Source organism: Cyanistes caeruleus, chromosome 6 (genome assembly GCF_971803275.1).
Source record: "Cyanistes caeruleus chromosome 6, bCyaCae1.hap1.1, whole genome shotgun sequence".
In the NCBI taxonomy this organism is placed as follows: Eukaryota; Metazoa; Chordata; class Aves; order Passeriformes; family Paridae; genus Cyanistes; species Cyanistes caeruleus.
Genome location: NC_141706.1, coordinates 10,028,835 through 10,043,630, shown reverse-complemented (window position 1 = coordinate 10,043,630; position 14,796 = coordinate 10,028,835).

The window sequence follows — 14,796 nt, the reverse complement described above, 5'->3', positions numbered from 1 at the left end:
TCACTAGATGAAAAAGAAATAAAAAGTCTGTGGGTGGGACATGAAGGACTGACAAGGTAAAGCCAGATCAAAAAGAAGCCTCCAATAATAAATCAAAGAGACTAAACAAAGGGCAGGACAGAAAAAAAAAAAAAAAAAAAAAAGAGAAGTATTTTGAATCCTGTAACTTAGATGTAAACTGTCCTAATTCAGCATTATTTTGCAAACACAAGATTGATTCTTGGGCATTCTGACCTGGGGAAGGGGGAGCAGTGAAGCAGTGTTCATCAAAAAATGTCAAGGCTAGGAATCAGTGGGGAAGATCAACACAGAATTCCTGGAAATAAGAAAAGGAAAAAAAGGCCAATCCTTGATCTTCTGATTAAATATTAGTATTTTGGGGGTTCCAGTATACACAACTATTGGTCTAATAAAGCTAAAAAATGAAACTGGGAAAAAAGGAAGGGCAGATGTAGCTCTGGAAGTCCAGCAAGATAATTTAACTATCACTGGACAAAAATAAATCTGCAGAATATGGGGGGAAGGGAATTGGAAGGGAAATGTCTGTTGCATGTCATGTAACCAAAAGTCAGCTCTAGATTTTCAGAGTCAATTTGCAGTCAGGGCTTTCCCTTTAGAACTGTTTGATCAGCACTGTGATGAGGTACAATATGCAATCAATGAAGCTGTCAGAGCCTCCCAGTGCAGAGGTGGCTGAAAACCAGGAAGAATCTTTGGAAGAGCACTTTATAATTCTGTAATACCATCTAGTATCTATGCCAGGCTGTGCATAGCTTTATGATCCAGCCACTCCATTAGTTTTTTTGCAGTCCTGGTCCAAAAAAAGTCTTGGCCAAGGTTTACAACATGTCCTGAATTCAGAGCAAATCCTGACTTCAGTTGGTGCATGTCTGAAGCAGATTTTATCCAGAGGTTTTCGGTATCCAACCCAAACTTGATGGATTGAAGACTTAAAATGCAGATATCCAATCCAAATTGCAGTATGCTAATTGCAGTATAATTGCATAAAGCTCTAAGGAGTCAAAATAGATTTGCTTAAACATAAACATACAGAAATTATTTAGGATGTATAAATATGAATTACTGATTTTTAAGTGCATACCAATACAAAATAAATGTATTTCCACCTTGATGGAACTGCAGAAATGCATTTTCTTAAAACTGTAGGTTTTAGAAGAAAGTTAGCAAGTGTTCTCTTGCTGTTGGTACCTTCTGACCAGTAAATCTTGGCAGGGAACATGTGAGGCTTCTGCCAGGCATTTCTGTTTGCATTCAATCAATCCTTAGAATCCTCAAAACTGAGCTAAAGTTCAATCTATATAATCCCACGGAATGGAAATGCAGAAGTGAAGATCTGGTAATCCAAATCCAGGCATTCCAGGTCTAACTTTAGAAAAGAAGTAATTAAAGTGAGTTAAAGTGCCTCATTGCTGTCGAGCAGCACCTGCTGGGTTTATTCCTAAAGAGACAGGTACGACCATTTGCAAATGCTTTTTGCTTCACTTAAACACATTTTAATTTACTGGTCACAATTTGAAATTGAAGGCAATTTTTATATTCTTCATCAATAATCTACCTACATAATTTAAAATAAATATTCTTTGAACATACTTATCAAATAAGACATCCACTCTGGTATTTTAACAACAAAACATTTTTTTACCTGACACTCCAAGGTGGACTTGATAACCCTTAATGCTTGACTGTTCCATAATCTTTTCTTGTTTTGTAAAATGCCTCTAGGAAAGCAACCTAGGCCTGTCCTTGATGTGGGTTTGTCCTTTATTTAGTGCAGCTTCTGAACACCTTTGATAAATTAATCTCCCCAGTAGAACATCACTGGGCTAGTTGTACTTTGATGCCTGCTCTTGGGGGATCTGCTGCTCACGGGGCTGGAGGTTCAGGAGGACAGGAGACATGCTCATTTTCATGGTTTTGTATATCCAGGTGAGAGGGACCCTCTGTGTGCTGGAGAACCAATTTCTTCCACAATAAATTCCATTTACTTGTGCAGTACACTTTCCTGCAGCTCTCCATCTGTGCATGTGTGATTCAGCTTTTAGAGACAGTGAGTTCTGGGAGATTATAAAATATGTGTAAATATGCATGATTGCACATAAAAATAGGCCTAAATAAGTGAATATAAATGGGGGTCTGTGATTCAATTCTCCACCAGCCTTCAGGGGGGTAGTTGCTGCCCATCTCTCTGGAATATTTCAAGGGGACCTGTTGTACAGCTCCTTACACTCTGTGAACTGAAACACTTCAAATGAATCCTGCATTTACCTCTGCAAAAATGAATTCAAATTCACATGGCATATGGCACTCTGGCAGATTTTGAGATGTGAAACCAGAGGAACTGGCCTGAGTCAGAAGCTGAATCTCCAGTGTCCTCCAGGCTGTATTTACTTGAATTACATCAGCAGTACCATGATAAATTGTCACTATGAGGAGGCAGGGTGTATACACCCACAGTGTGCCAAATCACCCTTTTATCAGCCTGTGATTAGCAGTGCTCAGTGCTCAGACAGGACCTTGGGATTACTGCAGTACTCCAGTCTGAAAAGGACACAAGAACCAGGGCTTTTAAAAATTAAACCCTGGGGCACACTAGAAACTGAAAGTATCAGCTTATCTCTTAGCTCATCCACAGAGAAAAGATGCAAAAAATTGCAAACACAAATGGGAGTGTGGAAAGCTTGGCCTAAAGATATTTTAGATTAAAGATGTTTATTTACTCTCAGACAATAATGGAGCAGAGAAGAAAAAAGATACTTCTTGTAATGCCTAATTAGTAAAAGCACTGGTCATATCAAACAATGAATTAGGGGTCATTTCTGTTTGCATTTGCTTTAATCTCTTTGCAGCTCTTGGTATATAGATGATTATTTAGATTAATTAGCCATGAAAAGGATATTCTGGCATGATCACGTTTTAGAAGACTGATAAATGCCAGCCAAAGATGGCATCAGCATATAAAAAAAAGTCCCAAAAAAGAACATTTGAAAGTATAGCCTTTATCCTTTCTTTCCTTAGTTATTTTTTCCATATAGAAAAAAAAAAAAAAGGGGAGAAATGCTTAGATTGAGGTAGGCCTCATGTCTTCATTTATGATGATAGAGCCCCAAAGCTGATTCATCCAGTTCTGGCTTCAGGCATAATTTGCATCACATCATGGAATGTGGTATCTGATACACTCTGGTGCTGTCTGTGGGCTCCTGCCTCCCAACTTTACGTGCTTCAGCTCCAGAGTTATCATCTTTACTCTTCTTAGAGGGGCTGGAGAGAAATAAATAGAGTTTGTGATTAAATATAATTCTGAAATTAATGATTTTAGCTGGAAGTAAGAGAAATGCTGACACGAATGTGCCTGTTTTTCTTAAATCTTCCTTAAACGTGGATTCAGCTGTATAAATGCTTACTGCAGGCACCTGAGGGAAGATGAATTGAGCCTCACCTTCTGCCCACGAATCCACACATTTCCTTGGGACAGTTCTGGAAACAGGGGAGGGAGGGTCCTTCATGTCTCTGGGGCACTCTGGCCATGTCTGTCTCTCTGGACATTCTCTGTGCAAGGAGCCCTTGGTGAAAGGGAGCTGGAGAAGTGGAAAGTCTGTGATCAATTACATCAACAAGATAAATCATTTATTTGCCCCGAATCAAATTTGCTGCATGATTTAAGGGCATCATCACTGCCTGCAGTGTTGTCATTCCTTGTTAGTTGTTATTTCCTTGTTATTAATTCTGATTCTTATTGCCTCCTGACTGCCCACACTCAGAAGGAGAAGTACTTGGCTTTTCTGTGTTCTGTTGCTATGTAATGTGATATAAAACAAGTTTGGAGTGGCTCCCTGAATACATGCAACCAAAACTAGGCCAGAAATCCCTTCAGCTGCAGCTGCTGATCATTAAATCACAGATCTGCTCAAGGAGCCTCGTGTCAAACTGCAGGAGGTCCTGGAGGACGATATTTACCAACAAATCCCCTGGAATAGGGTGTGTGTGTTCATCCTCTCCATACTCCTGCATACAAAGGTCTTTTGGTTTCAAGAGAACCACCACGAAATTATGAAGAGGATCTACGTGCATGTGTATTTGAATGTGCAGAGAGAGAGAAAGAAAGGGAGAGTTGCTATCATTTTCATAGGGCTGCTCAGAAAAATTTACTAAAAATAAGAATTCTAAAAAAAACAAAACAAGGAAGAATGAAACTCCACAAATTTTTGTGATTTTACAATGAAAGTTTCTACAGATAAAGCAGGTTGTTTTTCTCAAATGCTGATTTTGTGTTGTATTTTGGAACAAATGGGAAAAATAAAATTGTAGATATCATTTTCAATTTCAGACAGTGTAATTTTGAGCATACTACTCATGTCATTGGGGTTTTCACTTCAGTCAGAATGTTTCCCCGAGATACTGACAACCTTTCTGTTGAAAAGACAAAGCTGCAGAGAGTTCAAGACCTGTTTTAACAACCATCTGTAAGATTCAAAAAATATTTGTTAAGATTCAAAGATATTTCCACCAGGCCTCATTTCCTGAATACAGAACTCCAGCTTTCAAGGTCTGAGAGCTTATTCAAATACATTTCACATACGGGGGAAAGTGATTTTGAAATTGAGAATGGCACATGATTTTTCCTAATGCAGAAAAAAATCATAAATATTCTGTGTCTTTTTTGATCATGGAATCACAGAATGTTTTGGTCAGAAAGGGACCTTAAGGATCTCTTCTGTGCAGGAATGAGGGCACCTGCAGGTTTGGTGCCTCTCAAGAGCCCTCTCTTATGACGAGAGCTCTCATTTTCCTTTCCAGCTCCAGAGCCATTATTTTTTTGGCAGGTGCATGCTGCTAATATTAATTTCTCTCACAAGGATGTTTGCCAGACTCAGTTAATTAATTTGAGATAATTAGAAATTGTTCCATAAATGAATTACAATCCCTGTTATCATCTGCAAGATTTTTGCCACCAGCTTCAACAGGGAGAGTATTTTTTTTTTACAACAAAAGCCAAAAACCATTTTTTTACTGTGACCCAAAGAGCAGAGCAAAAGTAGGACAACTCCAAGAACTCCCAAAGATGTCACAATATCGATCTGCTATGGTCAACCTCCCACTGCTGCCCAGCAGAATGACCAAGAAAAGGCTGTTTATTTTCCTGTAGATCAAAGAGAGGCAACAAAAGAGATCCCCCCCAAAAGGTGGTTCTCTGCAGAAGACAGCACTCTTGTTTCCCTATCTGATCAGCAGATTCCTTGGGCCTGCATTGACAAACCCTGGGTGGGGCTCACTCAGCCCCAGCCCCTCCATCAGTCTTGTGGGACAGGGTGCCTGCCTCTTCCCAGGCGGCATGGGAGAATAGCAGTGCTGCTCTGTCACAGCCAAAACACAATGCCTGAGAGCTGGAATATAAAGTGGGAGAATTCCTCACATACCTTCCCATTTTCATGGACTGTTGGCAGCAAAGCAGAAAGGAAAAAAAAAAGAAAAAGGAAAAAGAAAAAGGCTCACTTTGGCATTAAGCCAGATATTTCTTTCGTTTTCCTTTTGATTGCCTGGAGTCACTCCCCATTGTGCTGGGGTCCCCCCTCCCCAGCCTCTCCCGTCCTTCTTTGCCCCTTGCAGCCCCTCTCAGCCCCAGGGGCACTGGGGGAACACTGGGTCCTGCCTCCAAAGAGAGCAGCACCTGGGCACCCCTCACTGGGATTTGCTCTGGTGCAGAACAGGGGAAAATCCCCCTATGGAGCAGCAACTTCTCACCTCACCAACACTGCCAGCCTTGGAGTGTGCCCCAGGGCAACATCCTTACCCTAGGAATCCTCAGTTTGGTGGAAATCAGAAACAGCAGCAACCTGTGTTGGCTGAAGGTCTTTCCCTGGGCCTCTATTCATTATCCAAGGTCTCTCTTCCTTAAGGATTTAACTGAATTCCAAATCCCCGCTGCAGTCTGCTCACTGAAGTTCCCAGTACAGTGCCAGTAACCCAAACAAGTCCCCCCTCTGTGCTCTGCAGGGCTATTGGGATGTGTTACATGGAGTTGTTTGATTCAGCCTAGGAGCAGTTTATGCTTTTTAGGGATTAGGGTGGGTTTTGCAACATCCCTGTCCCCACTGAATCTTATTAAATACTTGAGAAAAGGTAGAAGGTGTGAGAAGTAAGACTTTTTTAATCTCTATTCAAAGAACACTAACTAGCAAATTTGTTACTTTAATTTAAATTACGTTTTAGAGCAAAGCTCTCAAAGACCTCAGCTGATATATTTTAAAAGACTGCTTTTCTATCATAATTTAATGAGAATGTCTTTAAATACCTTTAAGGCAACCTTTGCTTTTAAACCTTCATAGGAAAAGTTGGACATATTTGTATAACAGCCATTTCAGGACAGTGGATTAAATACATCCACTGCTCATTAGGGACCAGGTCTGAATATCTTGCAGATCAAGATCTTTCTCCCAAATACTAGCCAATAGAAATACGTCTACTATTCAAATAAGCAAAAGCCTATTTGCTGAAAAGTGGGGTGAAAGCCTGTTTTTTAAAGCCATATAACATTTTCAGCTTTCTAGGCTTGTTCTGTGGAATTCCTGAAGAAACGAAAACAGAGGGTTTTCCATCTCAAGGTAATGTTCTGGTCTGTGGGAGTTACAGGGGTTTCAAGTCTGACATCTCCATCTTTGTCATCCTGATTGCCAGCTGCCAGTTTTATGTCAGTGAATGATCTGGTGGTTTTCTCTGTTGGAAAAGCTGAAGCAGAATGAGAGGGAAGAAGAGGAAAGAAAGGAAATCTGCCCACGGATGGAGAGAAGTGTGAAACTGTTGTCAGGGAGTAAAAACGCAGAAAAACAAAAGCAAAGAAGTATTGCTGGTGGAGTTTATACTCTGTAAAACTTCAAGAAAAGTGCTTGCAAATCTAAGTTGGCCAAAATATCTGTTTTTTTAAAAAGATTATTACCCAGGTTCTTACTGAATGTAAAGTGTCAGCCCAGTCTTAAACGAGACTGAGGAGCTTGAAATGAGAAGGACAAATGAAACAGGCAAAAATGGGAGATGTTCAGTTATACAAACAACAGCTATAAAAGCGACAGAGAGCCTGGAAGTGCAACAAGTAAACAGAGAAGGTGAAATCGTGCAGAGTCTCCACAGCACTGCAGTGAAGTGGTGTTTAGGGCTCTCAGTAAGGGTTCCTATTTGTGCGCTGCTTGTAACTCTCATTTGCAAAGCACTTTTCATTCAAGCATCTGCAAGGGCCTCACACACTCATGCCAAAGTCACCACATCTACCAGCGGATTGAGCCACCTCTGGAATCCTGTTAAAAGCAAATGCTGTCTAATGTTCTACTTTTTAAGCACAAATATCAAAGAGAGGGGGGAAAAAGAGAGTTGGAGGGCTGGGGAGGAGGGAGAGAAGAGTCAATTGCTTTTGCAGAAGATGCAGTTTCTTTCAAAAAACCTATCATTGACATCTTTCCCCAGAAAACATTTTGTCATGCACATCAGTGTATGACTCTAAGAAGATCAATCTAGACAGGGAGTCAAGCCCACAATCATCATGTGACAGATTTTCGGATGGTGTTCTCATCAATCACACTGATAATGAGGTGGCAAATTGCTGTCTTATGGCAAAACTAAAAAGACAACTACCCCAGTAGGTGTCAATGAATATGTCAAAGATTGTCCCACGGGGAGTCTGAGAAGGTTCTCAGAAATCTTTTTGTGAAGCCTGAATGCAGAATACTTTATTGATCACTAAAGAACTTGCACTGACATGCTATTTCCCCATGATATTTGAACCACCAATTTCCTAAACCATGGTGAGTACCTGACTGGAAAACACTTTGGGAGTTTTCTTTCACCTTTGGCTATACTAAAAAAATCTTGTTTTAATTTTATCTTAGCCTTTCATCTTCTGAAAAACCACAAAAGCAAAATCTTATAAATTATAGCCAAGCTAAATGTCTGAAAAAGTTTAATGACCAACAACCATTTGGGACCATTTAGAATTATTCAGAATTAACTTGTTTAGATTATATTCCAAATTATTTTTAGTTTGATTAGTATCTTATATTCTGTTTTAACAAACAAGTAGTCCTCTTGACAGAGTAATCTTTTATTAATCTGCAGAGCAGGATTATCAGTACAGTGACATTTTGAAGATAAAATGGTCCTTTTGTTCTCCATTTCCTAGGCCTCTTAGCATCTGAATTAGAGACCAAAAAGCTCCTGCAGCTAAAGGCCATGCAGTGGTGAATTGCCATTGCTTCAGGTTGTGTTCTAGAGAGTGTTGATGGCAGTCAGGCTGCTTTTTACCAAGCCTGAAATTCTGCATGTTTTGTTTTTCCCATTTCCAACCAACCATGATCATGTTTCTTTTCTCCCAGTTTTGTCAGAGTGCAAAATTATGGACAGTCCTTTTCAGTGCTGAGGCAAAAAGCATAATAGTAAAAATTTTAGACTCTCAGTTGTTGTAAGAAATGATAATGTGAACATAGCGTGAAAATAATAATAATAAAAAAAGAATTCTTGAAAACATTTTGATTAAAATCTTGATTTAAAAATAAAAATATCCATCCAATTAATAATATTACACATAAAGAGTTTATGCTGAGAAAGGCCACGCTTCAACAATAAATATTTTAACCCAAACTTTTTAATTACATTTGGGGTTTAGATGGTGCATTTCTTGCTACTTTTGAGATTAGTAACACAGAATCACACCTGGAATAAATTCTCCAGTATCCATTTGGACTTGTGTGGCTGAAGAGAGAAGTGTTGGAGACACAGCCTTACCTCTGCTCTCTGTCTGGTTCATAACCCATAGTAATTAAATGCTGTTATCTCCTTCACACTGCAACTCTTCACAAAACCTTGGTGTAAAACCTCACAGATTTCACACCTGCCTGGGGTTGACATGCCCAGGGTTGCCCTACCTTAGACAATATTTAGGCATTCAAAACCACATTTGGTTTGACAGTCAGCTTTTGTTCTCTCCAATCAAACACGTGCAGGGCATGTGTAAAAATTAGAAATGTAATTGCAATAAATAACAGAACAAGGGCAGAGAAGGCACAGTATTTTTCTGTGTACAACCTGCGTTCTCCTGCTGGTGAGTTGATCCTGAAATCAGATGAGGCATCAGTCTAATCCCACGTACATCCTCTGTCAGAAGATGTTGTGGAAGTCCAAGAAAAGCCGTCCAAAACTTGTTTTGTGGAATGTCAGGAGCTAGAAAAAGGAACAATGTCTGGGATTGTTCCTGCTTCCGACCTCTGACATTCCATGAAACCATATCCTGGAGCACAGCTCTACTCCAGCATTATGAGTGATGTGTTTCAAAGGGTCCATGAGCCTTATCTAATTCCAGTGAAACTCAATGGAAAAATTCCCAGTGCCCCAGGGCAATAGTGAGGGTAGTCCTGCTGGATTGCCAGGGGACCAGCTGTGAAAGGACCACTGTTGTATGAGATGCTCAGCAGAGCAGGGGCAAGCTCAGATCCCAAAGAGTTCCCCATCTGAACAGACAAGACAACCCCATGGGGAGGGAACAAAATAGCCCAGGAGCTGAATGGCATCCCATTATCCCGTGAATAATTGAATAATATCAGTATTTAGTATCTCAGATCTTAATCTCCCAATTAATACAATTGGCATCAGAGACTTGAACTAGACCAATCCCAACTGCACCTTAATTGAAGGTGGTTTTTTTTTTTTGTTTGAATTTCCACTTTATTTGGGGCTCTGTTCATATTCCTTTAGATCTTTTCCTGGATATTTAAGATATGAACAGGTGGGAGCAGGTGTATTTTTCTGAAGAAAAGAGACCATCAAGGCCTGAGAAAGAATGTCAGTGACATCTACCTTGGGATATGGAGTAGCTCTCTCTACATGTACAATAACTCAAAGAAGTCTGATGGGACAAGCCTGCCATGAGACTTCTTCTACCATTCCTCTCCTGGAAGGCTCAGGGTAGGGAGGAGGAAGGCAAGGAGAATTTCATAGGGCTGCCATCCTGAGCCTGCATTAAGGTCCCTTCAAATTCTCATTCATGTTGTCCCAGTCTGAAAATTTGTAAGGACTTTGATGCACCCCACAGCTGCTGTGCACATCCTGGAATCAGGCTCTGCCCAGAGGACTGCCCTAGAGGATGACGTGATCCTTCCTTGCCACCCACTCACTCTGTCATTTCCTAAACTCTGATGTTTTTCACATCATCCCTGGCAATTAAAAGAACACATGTACATGTACACCCCTGGAACAGACTGCAAATGTTTTTGGAGCATCTATTTCATAGATCAACAAAAGTAACTGGCTCTTATTGTTAAGACACTTGAGGGAACACAAGCTGTTGGCTTCTCTTCACAGCTGCTCTAGGAGGTGGCTACAGAATCAATTTAATCTGGGATGATGATTGCATAATTCAGGCAACAAGGTCAAAAGTCTTGTATCCACAGCAAAAGTGCACTGCTTTAACTCCAGGCAGTTTTAAAATCAACATCATTAAAGCTTGATCAAATAATTAGGTAAGTAGATTAATACCACTCCTAATTTAATTTAAAGCTAAACTAATTTAAGACAAACTAATCACTGTTCTTTTACACTAAAATGAATATATATTCCCACAAGAGTTATCACTGATTTCCCTAAATCAATTACATTAATATCCTAGGTCAAACCAGTGCAGCTTCCCCATGTAACTAAGCCTTAAAACATCTTAAAGATGTTTAATCTTAAAGATAGATATCTCAGTTAAATACTTAAGCTGCAGTGTGATTCCTATTGAAGTCAATGCCCTGTACTGCTCCAAAGCTCATCTAGGTAATAGCTGTTCTCTTCCATCCTCAGTCCTGTGCCTGTGGTGGGTCCTTATCTTTCCACAAGCTCATAAGAATTGTGCTCAAAACCACTGTGATGCCACTGTTACTCCCAGCAATCCCGTTTGGGATTTGCACCTCTACCCCATGACAGCAGGTCAGCTCTTGCTGGGTGAGTGGGAATTCTGGTGCCCAGCTCTCCCACAAAGCACTGACAAAATGTTTTCATCTACTGCAGGCCTCTTACTCAGGTACTGAGTACCTCTTGTGTTCAAAAGGAGCAGGAAGGGTTGGATGCATTGGAAGTGGTGCTTCTTTCATACAAACCCCACAGCTCTGGGCATGGGAGTTCGACCTTGGCAGCACAGAGGTGAAAAAGTAACTTCTTAGTTTTTTCTATTTAACACAGAGAACAGTGCCCCAGCATCAGGGACTGCCAAAATGGAGATGAACTTGTAGGACCTTCACACCTCCATCTCTTTACACTTCCCTGAGGAGTGAGGCCACTGCACAAAGAGGAGAAATAGATTCCCCCACTGGCTGGATGCTCACCCCTGTGATACAGGCAGGCTCCTGGCAGATTGCTCTGCCTGGCTCATGGGTGGCTGTGCTGTGTCTGTGTGCCTGGGAAGCTCTGGTATGAGGGTGCTGCTGAACCATTTTTAATCAGCTCTTGATTAATTGGTCTCAGGGTGGGTGATTCACTGGCCAGCGAGAGCCTGCAGGCATTTAACCCTGCTCTCCTTCACCCTCTTGTCTGCTTTTGCAACCTTTTGCCCAGGTTTGTGTGGGCTCCTCATGTCTTGCTGGGTTGGTTGCTGCTTGCCAGGACTCAGGTAAATGTCACCTGGATCACTTTCCACTGCACAAGATCTGAGCACATCACACAGCATATTTCCAGAAATTTTTTTTGCGTGTTGATATAAATCTAAATCATCTGTGTTTCAGTTCCTTTGGATCATTCTCTGGGTGTTCCTTGGCAGAAATAGATGTGAATTTTAGGCAAATACTGAAAATGGGTCAGACTGTGATTTTTCAATTGCTAAACATGCATTTTTTTTTGCATTAAAAACATGTTTCTAAGCCTTTTAACTGTATTACTGGTGTTCTAGCAATCCATCTTAAATTATGGATCTCAACTATTAGCAAGATACAGCTTATAAACAATTTCCTGGCTGTCCATCAAATTACACAGGCAATAAAATCACAAAAACAAGAAAGAACTTGGTGAAGAAAACAACAATGTGCAAATTATTCACCCAGCTCCAGATGACACAAACAATCCATTACCTTCCTTTGAACTGGTTATATTTTATACTGGTGTAAAACATCTGTAGAAAACCTCACCATATATGAAATAAACCTCTGTATGATTCAAAGGAGTGGAGCTATGAAATGCAGTCTGTTGCACATAAGTTTAGGTAACTCCTTGGGAGTGGGCAAATAATTTGTTTTGCAATGAGAATACAAAGTACAGGAGTAAGTGCCAATGAAATTGGTAAGATGATTCACTCTGTCTTTTGGGGAAAAAAGGCATCTTGAATCTGCTCTCCCTTGTACTCAGATTAACCAAGTGAGAACATGGTATGTCACATCCATTCTGCCTTTTAAAAATTATTTCTTTTACTAGGACTAAATGCTGATAACAGCATGCTGGGTGAATTAGGGGGTTTTGCAAAACCCCTAAGTTAAAAATGTGTAGTGAGCATATGTGTCCAGAAGGGAAGAGAATACCTCTAATTCTATCCCAGGGAAGCCAAGATATACCTAATCATGTTTTCTGCAAAGGAAACTGCATTGCCAGTGAAGGAATCTCCAGTTTCGTGTATAAATCCCTCAATAATCTAAAGAAAAAAATAGGAGGTTGTCTGTTTAAATTTCTAAAAACAGGCTTGGAGAGCCTACAAGCAAAGATGTATCCACTACACCTTAAGTCTTTGATCATCTCTTCAGAAAGATGAACAATTCTATTTAGAGGTACCTTGCACAAAATTATAGCTGGTGAGGAAGAAAGCACCCTAAGTATGGTACTTTATCTTCCAGCATGTTGGCCCTGATGGCAAAAGAAAAAAAAGAGCTTGAGGGTGGTATTGACACTTTTCCCCTTCAGGTTGCTAATATTTCATACAGAGATTAAAAGACCAAGATAATTAAAAAATTTTCTAGGGTCAAAGAAAACTGACTGGGTTATGAAGGTAAAAATATGGGGAGACTAAAAGCAGTATGGGGAAATTTTGTTTTATAATATCAAGGGTTTTTTTTCTCATGGGAAAAGTAACACTTTAATAAAAGAAAATAAATAGTAACAAGCACAACCTATTTGCTGTTTCATGTAACAATATTATCTACTCTCTGGGCTTTTATTTTTGTTTCTGTTCCAGGCACAAAATAATTATTGTAGAGGCCTGTTTCATCTCAGTAGAATACAGAAGTCCTCTTGCTAATTGTCACATCAAATGACCAGGGTCCCCTATGGAAACCTTCAAATGACTGTGAAAAAATTCAGGCCAGTCACTAAACACTGGGCACTTGGGGGGTGGTTTTGGGTTTTTTTTCAGGGTTTTTTTGTTGTTGTTGTTGTGTGTGTGATTTCCCATTGAGGATTAGGTTACTTGGGTGTGGGTTTATCACACAGGAAAGGCCCGGCACAGATTAGTTCTGCACCATTGCAGGGCTGTTATGCCAGCTCCATCCTTGACCAAAGCAGTGGCCAGCACCTTTATTGTATCTGGGGACACGGAAGAAGAACGCTGCACTGTCAGGCAACAAAAGAAGCAGCAGAAGGCCCTGTGTCTCTAAAGTGTTACTTCTCCACTTTTTGTCATGCACCAGTGACATGAGTGCCAGGTCCCAGACTTTAACCCCACACAGAGCCAGAAAAAAGCTGTCAGTCTCGGCTTGTTCAAAGACAAACCCTTTGTGCAGATCAGACTGAAGTGGCATGGTCCATATACTCACTAAAGCATGCCAAGGAGTCAGAAAGTCATAATCTGGCTTTGTACTTCTGGCCATTCCCATTTTCCCCTGTAGCTGGTGCCTAATTACCAGTGCTGTAATTTTTTTCCATTGTTAGGGAGCCATAAGGGTTTAGCTACTACTTATCCAATCCAGGTCACGACCTGATGTATTTAGGCTTTGCAAATATAAGTAACAGTTCCCTTATGAGTGTCACCAGGACTCTTTAACACTTAGCAGGCAGAAAGATAAATATACTTGGCAGATACAATTTGATCCATTCCTAAGCTTTCCATTTTACCACTGACCCATGGCACTCTGCTATTCAAGGGGATGTCAACTGGAATAACCCTCAGCCCGGCTCCCAAACTGCCTGGCTTGGGCTTACAGGAAGGACTTACAGGTGACAGCTTGTCAGCCTGATCTAGAGCATTGGGAAACCAGGGATAAGTCTGACCTAGCTTCCACTAGTGCTGCTTTTAGCAGAATTTCTCCTGGCTCACACCAGGAGAATTGGGCTCTGTCTCACACCAGTTTGCTTCCAGGAAAAAGCCAAAGCCACCTGATTTATGTGTTACATTTGAAGCATTGCTTTTTACTTGTTGACTTTCTTTGATTAACTGTCTAATTTAAATGTTGCTTTACATAATTTTACAACTCAGGTTTGTCCTGAAAAGTTCTGATTACTTTCCTTGCCTCTTTCAGATCCTTTCTAAGACCTCTGCAAGTCACAAGGTCTGCCAGCCAAGGGTCTGGCTTCAGAAGCTGGAGACTACAGATTATCTCTCACCCACCTCTCCAGCAGGCACTGAATTAAGTATTCTGGGCCAGCGTTATGTTTAACAGGCACTTATTTAAGAAGGGTTAAAAATGCAGCATCATATCTAGAGAAGCATCTCTTTTAAGCAGAATAGGGTAAGAATTCAAGTGTGAACCAGTAGTGTGAAGATCCTGTAATAAACAGGATGGAGCTTTCTGCTATCTCCAAAATGCATCTTGATTGACTTGAGGTCTAAAACTCTGAGGCATTTGG